The following is a 12,745-nucleotide window of genomic DNA, read 5'->3' as shown; positions in this document are numbered from 1 at the left end:
AATTCGAAGTGGGTTTTTTTTTTTAATAAATTTATGGAGGTGAAATTCAGATATTGTAAAATTAACTATTTTAAAGAATGATTCAGTGGCATTTAGTGTTACCAGGTTGGGCGACCATCACCTCCACGTAGTTGCAAAGTCTTTTTTCATCACCCCAAAAGGACCCCACCCCCCCGGAACCAACTAAGCAGCCCCTCCCTCCCCAGTACCCCTTCCTGGCATTTGAGTGTGTGAGGAGCTTAGAAGCTGGTTGGAGATGGGGAGAGAAAGGAGAGACGTCAGGAGGCAGATGTGAGTGTGGCAGGGAGTGTGGGGAGAGGGGCTATCTCAGGATTTAACGGGGAGAGAATATCCAGAGACCCGAGGGCTACATGGGAAGGTCTTTCTTATCCGATGGGAAATAATGGGGGGAACATGGTCAACCCTGATAAGGCGTTAATCAGGTTGATCAGCCGTGCAGACCAGTGGTTCTCAAGCTGGACAAGTGCCAGACGCACCTGGAGGGTTCATTGAAGTCACAATTCCCCGGGTGCTGCCCCTGCTGCTGCATGGAGGGGCCACATTATGCACCACTGTATGCAGGTGCTGGCCGGCCAGGGCCACTCAGCCTCCCCATGTGCTCCTTCCTCTCCATCCCCACAGGAATTAGATTCTCCAAATCATACTTTTGTCACGGGCTGTGTGTGTGTGTGTGTGTGTGTGTAAGATTTTCAATCACAAGAAGCTGCTCTGAAATTAAGAGCCACAGTTAGGGGGGAGGGGAGGCATCAGTCCTGCCGAAATCCTCCCCATCCCCCGCACCAGGCAATTTTATCATCAGCAACACCGCTTTGTTCATGCTGGTACCTGCTGGCTTACCCGTTGCCATGGAAACTGCGGCCCCGAGTGGGAGGGGAGCGAACAGTGGAACTGACTGGAATTTTCCAGGCTGTAGAGGTAAATAGGTACGGATTAGGGGAAAAAAAAAAAATTCCCAGCATGCAGTTGTCATGTCTGTATGCTTCTTGAAAGAGAGATCAGCAAGTCTAACGATACTCGCAGAACAGTCTTCACTGAGGGGCAGGAATCCGGGCAGCGGACCCCCCACTCATTTAGCTGCTCTCACTAATTGAATTGTGGAAGGTGGAAGCCAAAACAGCACCTAAGAGCTGTAAACAAGCAAAGAAAAAAGATCGTTTCAGACAACTGCCGAGCAGAGCGTATCTCTCGTCTCTCGTCTCTCGGGGAGATGTGACTGGCAGCTTGGAGGTGTTGAATGCCTGGCATCCTTTTGTGCCTTCCTTCCATTAGGCAGCGGTCGTGTTCTTGAGACATGTTCGTGTTGAAACTCGGGGCTCTGATTAGTCTCTTACATGGCTACAGTGTGCTATGATGTGCATACCCTCTCTTTCATGTGTCCATTGTCTCTCTTTGGGGGAGAGTTGGATTCCGCGCTCCCACCGCAGGTGTTTGCTCTTACAAAGCAACATTCGGGAAGTTGGCCCACAACAAGTATTTGTCAGATAATCACCGTTGCTCTGTCCACTCTGGCATTTGTCTCCTTGCTCACAGATGGAGAGTTTCTCCAGGGTATTTGTCCCAGAACGAAATTAGCAGCTGCTACGAAATGCATCGTTTCAAACTATCTGTATATTCCTCTGTCGCTTTCCGGATGGGTAGTTTGTTTTCTGCGTCTCCCACTAAGAGGAAGCCCCACGAGGGCAGAGACGTGTTCTGTCTTTGGTCTCCAAAGCCTTCGGAGTGTCTAGCAGATAGAAAATGCTCAGTACAGTTTGTAGGTGATCATATATAAATACTGAGTGAGTGGATTATTTTTGCAGAAAAGTGGGTTTGTGGCCCATATGTGAGTTTTTATCCTTTTTCTTGTAACATGCTCTCAGGACATTAAAGATTCTTTTAAAAATAGCCTTTGTTTTTAAAGAATTGGCTCCGGACATCCTTGGGGATATGTTTCATGAACTTGTTTTTCATTTCTTGCGTTCGTAGACAGTGTTATCCTCCTAACCCCCACGTAGGTGAGTGGCTGGTGTGTGGGTTCAAATGGGCAGGAGTAGATTCCCAGATGTGAAATTATTGGATCAAAGGACACGTGCGTTTTAAACTTTTGCAATCATTGCCAGAATGTTTGCCAGAAAGGATGAACCACTGTGTTCTCCCACAGCCGGCTGTGAAGATGTCCAGTTTTTCACCCTCTTGTCAACCAAGGTATCAGGTCTTCCATCTTCGTCTGCCTGCTGGGGGTAATGACATTTCATTTCGGTTTCAAAGTCTGGGTTTTGGAACACAGGCAGGTGTTATTTAACATTGGACTGGGAGTAGATCCAGGTTCTGTGGGGCCTGAAGCTTTACAATTTGGGGGACCCTCTTTGAGGAAAAGAATACAAAATGACAAATATGAAAACTTGGTACAGATGTGAAAATTTATTTAGAATCTGTACAGAAATCACAACAAATCCCTCACATCACCACCGCAAGTTGCTCAAATACTATAATGTATCACAAAATAAAACACATGACATAAAATGTTTTACTAATTAGCTGATTGATACATCTCTGTGATACTTTTTCTCCTATGTGCGTTTTATTTTATTTTATTTTATTTTAACTGCACACTCATCTGTTACTTCCTCTTATTTTGTTAACAGAATTCTTCTTAGAAAAATGTAGCCTTTGGTCTAGGATGGTCATACAAAAAGACTTTTATGAGGTACCTAAAGTAGTCAGATTCAGAGACAGAGTAGCATGGTCATGACCCTGGGGTGGAGGCTGAGGGGAAATGGGGAGTTAGTGTTTAAAGGGGACAGAGTTTTAGTTTTGCAAGATGAGAAAGTTCTGGAGGGGGGTTGCAACAATGTGAACGTAATTACGACCGACATGTACACTAAAAAATGGTTAGGATGGTAAATTTTATATTATGTATATCGTACCAGTTAATTTTTTTTTTTTTTAATGAGATGAACCTAAAGAGAGAATGTGTCACTTTGCAAAACGCAGAGATGGGGGTCAATGACCTCAGGACCCGAGAGGTGGCTCTTTCACTGCCGAGATTAAGGGAATGAGTGGCATATGGTACATTCCTGCAGATTTATCAGTGTTTGTGAAGAGAGTTGCTCAAATTTCACAACAGCTGCATTGTCATATGCTGACCAAGAATGTTGTTCATGGTGCATTACAGTCATTTAGAATTTGTTTCACTTTGTTGAATAACATCTCAGATAGATGGTTTTCAAGACCCAGAAAAGTACCCCCCCTCGGGCCCCCCAAAATCTCTCATGGATTTTTATATTATGACAAACCAAGTAAATCCCCATCTCATCAGTCCCTGTCACATTCCTGCAGAATCCTAAAGCTGGAGTTACATTTGGCGTCTGGCTTAGAGTGCTTGATTTGCCACTTCCTTTTGTGAGCGGTTCCCCCATTATTTTAATGTGTTCTTTATATACGGTTTTGTTTAAATAAGGCACATTAGTTTTCTCACTTTGACTTTTTTCCCCCTAAGTGCGCATGATGAGTATAGTAATAACACCCATGAAATTTTTGTTAGCTGGAGAATAAATATTCCTTCTTGTCGGGTCTAGTGCATCTTTATTTGAATAATGAATCATCTGAGTAAACACAACCTGCTGCACTCGATGCAAAATCTCCATCATCTGTATATATTTACCCAGTTTGAAAACCTATTTGATGCAAGTGATGCTATCCCAGTTGAAAACCTTTTACAAACAAAACAGTGATAGGAAAACTTCAGTGCTCAAAAGGACTAGGCTGGATCTTGTGACGGACTGTGAATTGTCATTGTTCAGTGGACTCTTTGCAAATACCACCGAGCTCACACTTTGGGGGAGAAACACACAAACACCAGTTTTTCAACAGTGTTGAATATTGCTCATCACCACAGAGCACAGGGAAAGCTCGTGGTCCTTATTAAACACAGCAGATGAAACAAAGCTAGTGCGCACCTCCTTACAGGTTTCTTTTTTTTTTTTTTTGGTGACCTGAAAGTTGTGTTTTTTTATTTGCTATTGTTTCCATGTTTCTTTCTGCTTTTAATTTCCTATTTGGAAGAGGTCTGGTTCTTATAACAAGAAAAAAATGCCTTGTGCAGTTGTTTTCATGATCTGCATCTCTTTGGCTGTCATGATTCTTTTCCTTATCATTTGATTCTAACAGCGTTTTTAGTTACTTTCATATTTTGAAGCCTCTGCCAGCCTTCTTTCTTTCGGACTGAAATTTGGCGTCCACCAGCATACTTCCTTTTTTGGCACCTTTGAAATCCGATGTGACTGAGAAAGAAACCTAGACAAGTTTGATCTGGATTTCAGTCATACACAAGATCAGGTGCCACGCTTTTTAAAATTGCCGTTACGTTGCATTGGGACGTGCGGGACGACTGTGCAGATAACTGTTTCGCTGTCGCAACCAGTGAGTTGACGGGTTGATGAATGTGGGCGGGAATCGTGTCATTGAGGCATCTGCTTCCTTGGGTAACTTCTCTGTACCGCAGGGAATGTTATGTGATGCTTTGGCCGGAGCCACGGCCTCCCTGAGGATCAGACGCCTCAGACATACATCTACGCGGCTTCACGACCAGCCTTAAGCGCTGTTTGTCCATTCCAAGTACGACGGGGATTCTGCTAAAACTTTTCCAGGATGTCCTAATGTAAACACTGCCCTGATGAGTTAATTGCTTATGGCGAAGAATGTGTCTTGACCAGGCATTAATGATAAGAGGTCCTCCACTTACAGATTTTATACTTCTCGTGGTTAGAAAAATTTCCCAGACCTTTGTGCATCAGTGTACGGTTAGTGTGGTATGGAATTTCTGGAGTGATTCTTATCCCAGCATAGCTTCTAAAAACTTCATAGTTATTGATAGATGTGTATATATTATTATACATGACACTGTGTAACTATATTATAGTTACATAGATATAACCTTATCTATATCCATATATATACATATATCCATACATATATAACCTTATAATAACTAATAACACAGAAATAGGGTTGTCAGATAAAATTTGAATATCAAATAAACAGTGAACACCTTTTCATTATAGATACATACTGTACTATATGTCTTAAATATTCCATGGGACATATTTGTACTAAAAGTTATTTATTGTTTATCTGAAATCCAAATTTAACTGGGTATCCTGTATTTCTACTTGCTAAATCTTGCAACCCTATACATGCATATATTCCACAAAATCTACCCCCCCACTCAACTCGCCTTTAGCTAGGTCCTGAAAATGCTCATCACCACTTCAGTATGGTCAAATGTAAGGTTTTGTTGTTGTTGTTTTAAGGAAGGAGATATCAAAGTAGAAACAGATGGTGATTTCAACCAATTGCATTTAAAATATCTCACTTTTGGGGCGCCTGGGTGGCTCAGATGGTTAAGCATCTGCCTTCAGCTCAGGCCATGATCTCCAGGTCCAGGGATCAAGTCCCACATTGGGCTCCCTGCTCAGCGGGGAGCCTGCTTCTCCCTCTCCCTCTGCCTCTCCCCCTGCTTGTGTTCTCTCTGTCTCTCTCTCTCTCTCTCTCTCAGATGGATAAATCTTAAAATAAAATATCTCACTTTTGCAAACTTTACAGAAACACCTTGCTAGACTGTTGAAAGAGGCAAGCAGGGAAGCTTGAAGTTTAGCCTTCCCTGGAAATCTACAACTGTGAACATTTTGAGTCCCCCCACTTTTTTTTCTATTTTGGTTTTTGTGGTGAGTTGAATAATGACCCCCCCAAATTCACATCCACCCAGAGCCTCAGAATGTGACCTTAACTGGAAGCAGGGTCTTTGCAGATATCATTAACTAAATATCTTGAGATGAAATGATCCTGGATTTAGGGAAGACTGGTACCCTCAGAAGAGAAAGATTTAGACACACAGAAACACAGAGGAGATAATGTGAAGATGGGGCAGAGATTGGAGTGGTGCATCTGCCAGAAAGGCAGCCAGGAGCCCCCCGAAGCCAGAGTGACTGGAAGCCTCTCCCTGAGGGCCTTCAGAGGGAGCCCCGTCCTGCTGACACCTTGGTCTTGGACTCCTGACCTCCAGACAATGAGAGAATCAACCTCTGTTATTGTAAGCAAGCCAGTCTTGTTAACTTGCTACAGCAACCCTAGAAAGCTAAGTCTGTGAGAGGAAGTGACATCACTAGTGATTAGTGATGGGGATTGGACTGTCATGTGTGTTGGAAGAAGTTTCACCCAGTCCCTTAAGTCGTTGCCGTGGTGGGTGTGTCAGGGTGCTGGGACCGTGTAACAGAGCACCGCATGCTGGGGGCTGAAACAACGGGAATTTATTTCCCTTGGTTCTGGGGGCTGGAAGTCTGAGGTCAGGACGTCGGCAGGGTTGGTGCCTCCTATGGACGGCGAGGGAAGGGTCTGTTCAGGCCTCTCCCCTCGACTTGTAGATGACCACCCTCCCCCTGCACGGTTCACGGTCTTCGTTCTATACCTGTGTGTGTTCAGACTTTCCTCTTCTTGCAAGGACACCAGACATGATGGATTAGGATCCACCCTAAGGACCTCAGTTTAACTCAATTACCTCTGTAAAGGCCCTGTCTCCACATATGGTCACAGTTTGAGGTACTGGAGGTTTGCATTTTGACATGAATTTGTTGGGGGGGGGATTGTAGGGAGGACACAATATAACCCATAACAGTAGGATTTTCAATTTTATGTTGTCAGATTGAATGCGGGTTTTTCTTACGTCTGTTGGCTTTTCCACTGGGTTTGGTGGGGTCTCCTCCATCCCATGATTTTTTTTTAAAGATTTTATTTATTTATTTGACAGAGAGCGAGAGAGCACAAGCAGCAGACAGAGAGGGAGAAGCAGGCTTCCCGCGGAGCAGGGAGCCCGATGCGGGCTCGATCCCAAGACCCTGGGATCATGACCTGAGCCGAAGGCAGACGCTTAACCAACTGAGCCACCCAGGCGCCCCCTCCTCCATCCCATGATCATAAAACCATTTACCCATGTTTTCTTGTGCTGTGTTCCCCAAACATTGCCTTGTTCCACCCTGCAGAGCTCCGAGCGCCAGGAGCTAAAGGGGGGCGTTGGGGGGAGGGCATGCAGCCCTGAAGGGAAACGAGGCCCAGATGGGAAAGGAAGCCACCATCCTGAGAAGAAGCCGTTCGAAATTCCACCCTTGGCCCAGGTACCAATCAAACCACCCACCCTGGAATCTCCCCCCGATTCATGAGCCACAGGCTAGACTGGAGTCCAACAGTGTACACGTCCCCATCCAAGTCAGGACGGGACTGGTGTTGTCTGATACAACTCAACCTCTATTCTGAAGATGTCCGTTTCTAAACCTCATCAGATTTAACACCAGGCATCCCAGAGCAGGTTGGATGTCTGGACCCTCTTGGCAATGAGTTCCCTGTGATGGTGGTTTGAGCTGGTCGTGGGGCCTGGCCTGCCACAACTCTTTGGGTGTGCACCATGGTAACCTACTCACGATATGCCTGTTGGGCCAAGCCTAGTAATACTTTAAGATCAACAGTGAGAATTCTACTTTCATTATACTCCTTAAATGTGTAAGTGTACACACACATATTCCGATTTCTCTGGTTCGGGTTTTGCCCTTGGCTAGGTAAGGATTTCCTCGCCACTCTGCGGTAGGTCTGCAGGTGGGAGATGGAGAATCCTGGAGGGCAGGTGGCCAGGGCTGGATCATTTCATTCCCAGAGGCAGCAGTGGCTGGTCGAGGCTCAGTGGTGGTGACGGCTGTACCCTCACCAGAATAACTTTGTGGTTGCTTGTGATTTTCATCGGGCTACAGGACCTCCCTACTGCCCCATTTTAAAATGTAGGTCTTATTATTCCTGTATGGGAAGGCAAATACAGCCTTCCCATTTCCCCAGGTGCAAAAGGCCAGTGAGAGAGAATAACATTTATTGAGCCCTTACTGTGCACTAGTCATTTTGCAAGCCCTAAGTGGCTCACCTAAGCCTCAAAATCATCCTAATGAGTGGGCTGCTCTAATAAGAAAGGTGTGATGTGAGTGTCACCAACCCAGAGCCAGCACACAGTAGTTGTGCAATTAATGTGAATCATATTGGCCATCTTAATAATTTTACCTCTTAAGAGACTCCAGAGTCGGGACTGTGACCTGCGAGGCCCTGCAGCCTCTGCCTTGCATCCTCTCCATCCTCAGCTCTGGTCTTTCTCTCTAGCTGACTTCCTGCTGACTTTCCTTTCTTCCCTTGACACATGCTCCTGCCTCAGGGCCTTTGCACCTGCTGTGTGCTCTCATGGCTTCCTCCTTTTGTCCATATCTCCCCTTGGTTCTGACACCCTGCGGATATTCCCTGATTTCCTCATGTCACTTTCTCTCCCTTGACCCCCAGTTTAGTTTTCATCTCAGGGACTCATCATCCCAACATCGTTTTATATGTTTGTTTACAGCCCATCTTCTCTGCCAGAATGTCCGTTCCAAGAGATCAAAGACTTCTCTTGGTGGCTTCAGCAGAGAGACTCTGTGGAAACTCATGTAGCAAATAAGGAAGAAAATGGAACAGTGTCTCTGCAGGGCAGAGGCTCTGCCTGTTTGGGATGTTTTTGTTTTTGTTTTTGTTTTTAATTTTTTATTTATTTGCGAGAGAGAGAATGAGAGACAGAGAGCACGAGAGGGAAGAGGTCAGAGGGAGAAGCAGACTCCCTGCTGAGCAGGGAGCCCGATGTGGGACTCGATCCCTGGACTCCAGGATCATGACCTGAGCCGAAGGCAGTCGCTTAACCAACTGAGCCACCCAGGCGCCCTGTTTGGGATGTTTTTGTAATTCCTGCCCCTAGCACTGAGTCTGGCAAATAAGAGGGGCTCAGTCCCTTCTTATCACAAGAGTAAATGCATGAATGCATGAAATGTGGAATAGATTATCCATATCACTGGAGCTTCGGGGAGACTTAGGATTTCTTTTTGTTGTTGTTTTAAAGTTTTTATATAAACGCCGGTTAGTTAACACACAGTGTAATCTCAGTTTCTGGTGTACAATGTAGTGGCTCAACACGTCCATACATCACCCGGTGCTCATCACAAGGGAGACTTGTGATTTCTAACAGGGTATGCTGAGACCCCAGAGAAGCCAATTTTGTTTTCTTTTGTACAGACCCTGTCTGATGATGCAATTTTTCATGCACAAATGCTGTGCAAGAGGCATCGATGGGGGGTTGTCTGATGGGCCTTGTCCTAGTCCGCCCCATCCCCCAGCCAAGCTGTTTTGTTTTAGTTGCTTTGCTGTGTTCATCCTGGAGCATTGATGCCTCACTGCGGGGCCTGGCTCTGGCTGTTGCCATGGAAACCGTAGCGTGGGCAGGGGGGCCAGGCTGTGGGGATGGAGAAAGAGCCGCAGAGTCTGGAATTTTCCAAGCTCTAAAGGTGAATCCGTGTGGCTTCAAAAACATCTCAGCACCCTCTAGACCTGACCTGTCCAACACGTTGGCCACTGGCTGGTCCAGATCGAGATGTGCTATCATCGCAAAATACACGCTAGATTCCCAGGAGTTAGTATTAAAAAAATTTTTTTACATACCTCATTAAAATTTTCTGTATTGATTAATTTCGTCTATTTTATTCTTTCTGCTTTTTAAAAATGAAAGTAGTAAAAAATAAAAGTGCTTACTAGAAACTGTAGTTACATATGTGGCCCGAATATTTCTATTTCTATTGGATAATGCTCTTCTAGGGTACATGTAAGTGAATAAATGAATGAATGAATGATCTCTGGTCAAAACTGGGATTATTACTCACATGCCATTTCATGTCCTACTTTCCTTCTCCACATATTTCTTAAATCGTTAATTAAATATCCTAGCTGAAGGGTGTGTAGACATCATCTCCAGTAGTGAATTAAATTGGGAATTAAGTACAAGTCATCAGCCCCGGCATTAAAATACTGTTTCTCTCTTTTTTTTTTTAAGATTTTATTTACTTATTTGACAGAGAGAGACACAGGGAGAGAGGGAACACAAGCAGGGGGAGTGGGAGAGGGAGAAGCAGACTTTCCGTGGAGCAGGGAGCCTGATGTGGGGCTCGATCCCAGGACCCTGGGATCATGACCTGAGCCTAAGGCAGACACTTTTTTTTTTTTTTTTTAAGATTTTGTTTATTTATTTGACAGAGAGAGACACAGTGAGAGAGGGAACATGAGCAGGGGGAGTGGGAGAGGGAGAAGCAGGCTTCCCACGGAGCAGGGAGCCCGACGTGGGGCTCGATCCCAGGACCCTGGGATCATGACCTGAGCCGAAGGCAGACGCTTAGCGACTGAGCCACCCAGGCACCCCCCGTTTCTCTTTTTTAAAAGCCACCTTTTCCTGACCGTAAAATGCTGCATCATTGCTGCAGGTGAGGCCTTTGTGTGTCTCTTCTACATACGGGTTTCTCATATCCTGCTCTCGTTCACAATGTCACGGTGGCCCCCATGGAGACAGGCCGCCCTTCCTGACTTCCACCCGGAGCAGATTCCCAGGAACCGCGTCGCCGCAGCAAAGGGCATCCGTGCTCGCCTGCTACCCTGATGGCTCTTTCTGAAATAGTTCCAGGACACTGTGCCTCCCAGATTGCCTCTGGCCTCACCCGAGGGGCCCCTTCCCTCCCACTCTTGCCAACTCCTGGGGTCATCGGTCTGTTCGTCTTTGTCAAGGCGATGACACTTCATTTTGCCCTGGGTGTCCGGGTTTCGCTCTGCTTTTTTAAATTGCGGTAGAATACACATAAAAGGTACCATCTTAACCATTTAGAAGCACACGGTTCAGGGACATGAAGCACATTCACGCTGTGCGACCATCAGCACCATCCGTCTCCAGAACTCTCCAGAACTCTTTTCCTCTGGCAAAACTAAAATACCCATGAAACATTAAGTCCCCACGCCCCCTCCCCAGCCCCTGGCGACAACCTCTCTACTTTCTTCTGTCTCTGTGTGATTTGGGCTCCTCTAGGTACCTCGCATAAATGGAGTCACGCAGTCTTTGTCTTTTCGCGACCAGTTCATTTCACGTAGCGTAATGTCTCCAAGTGTGTATATGACACTTTTGGCTGATCCCTGCATCTGTCAACGGACAGACACTTGGTCTGCTTCTCCCTTCGGCAGCTGCTGTGAATGCAAACTGACTTCCAGTTTTGCAGCACAACGAAGTTGGAGCCCTTTTCGTGTTTCTCAAAACCTTTGCATTTTCTCTGTCGTGACCTGCCTGTTGCAGCCCCTTTTCTACTTCTGTAATTTGACGTTCAGCTTTTCCATGTGGACCCATTGGCACTTTTGGGGTATTATCAGTAGAATTCCTTTGATTTTATGTGATGCAGTGATTCCACCCAGTTGATTACTGTGACAGGGGTTTTCATGTTCTTACATTTTTAGTGTTTATGTAATAAGGTTTAATTAATACTCTTTCGTTCTGTGTTTGGACCCTCTTAATAAGGCATCCCCCGTCCCACGATTGCAAAAATGTTCTCCTGTATTGCACTGGGCTCAGAAAAGAACTCTCTCGGGGCGCCTGGGTGGCTCAGTCGTTAAGCGTCTGCCTTCGGCTCAGGTCATGATCCTGGGGTCCTGGGATCGAGCCCCACATCGAGCTCCCTGCTCGGCGGGAAGCCTGCTTCTCCCTCTCCCACCCCCCCTGCTTGTGTTCCCTCTCTCGCTGTGTCTCTCTCTGTCAAATAAATAAATAAAATCTTTAAAAAAAAAAAAAAGAAAGAAAAGAACTCTCTCTCTGTGCAGACACTGGCCTCCTCCCCGTGCCCAAAAACTCTGGTCCTCATTAAGGCCCCAGACCTCAGTGTTACAGGAGGGATTGGGGCCAGATCTGAAATCAGTTAAGAGACACATGTCTAATTGGAAACTTGTGGTCCTGGAAAAGAAGTAGTTTGGATGTTGCTTCCTGGCCCAATCACCAGATTATATTTTAGTTCAAGGACTCACCGTGGTTCATTAGCTCAGTGCTCGGCTGGAAACCAAACAATACATACATTTCCTCCCTAGCAGGAAGCGGTTGGATTTCTTGGAAACAACTCAGTGTTGACCTCTGTTTCGAAGACATGGGTTTCCAAATCATGAAAATATTTAACACTAGCTATCCTTTTCCCAGACTCCATCCTTCTGTGTTCTTCTTTCTTAGCTTCTCTGTCACCCAGGCCTCATCATCTTCTGATGGACCGAGTGCCTGGCCCCAGACTGGTGCTCGTGTGTGCACATTGCAGATTTTTATACACAATAGCCATCTGGTTCCAGATATGCCTGGTTAAACCGCATTACACAGAGCACTGAAGTCATGGCCGCGTCAATGAGACAGATTTCACTCCGATTCCTCTGTGTACACACACACACACACACACACACACACACACACAAACGTATGCACATCTGTTCAAAAAATCATTTGCATTTTCCTAAAGACAGCTTGTGAGAGTGAAAGCATCATGCAAATGGGTCTTAGCAGCAGGGCCTAGAGGCAGCCCCTCCCCAAGCGCTGCCTTTGTAGAAATCCTGGAGTACCTACAGCCTGCCCGCCACGGGAGGGAACTGGGCCTTTGCGCACAGAACAAAGGGAATCCACTGAAGTGATTTTAGCGGGGGAGAGATGCATACTTTCCTTTGGGGCCTGTTAGGACTTGGGGCAGGGAAGAGGCAGGAAATATTTATATTTATTATTAATAAATATTAATATTTATGTAGACATGGATATACATCCATATATATCTAACCAATAGTTGGTTCTTAGGGCTCCAGACTTCAG

At 45.7% G+C, this 12,745-nt stretch overlaps 1 long non-coding RNA gene across 1 annotated transcript in view; it reads left to right on the top strand.

Annotated features, from left to right (window-relative positions):
• LOC110573745 overlaps nt 1-12,745 on the top strand; it is a 52,406-nt gene that overhangs the window by 347 nt on the left and 39,314 nt on the right. The window lies entirely within an intron of this gene.

Source organism: Neomonachus schauinslandi, chromosome 16, assembly GCF_002201575.2.
Source record: "Neomonachus schauinslandi chromosome 16, ASM220157v2, whole genome shotgun sequence".
NCBI lineage: Eukaryota > Metazoa > Chordata > Mammalia > Carnivora > Phocidae > Neomonachus > Neomonachus schauinslandi.
Note: the sequence above shows the minus strand (reverse complement) of the source record. Positions and strands in the feature narration are given on the sequence as shown.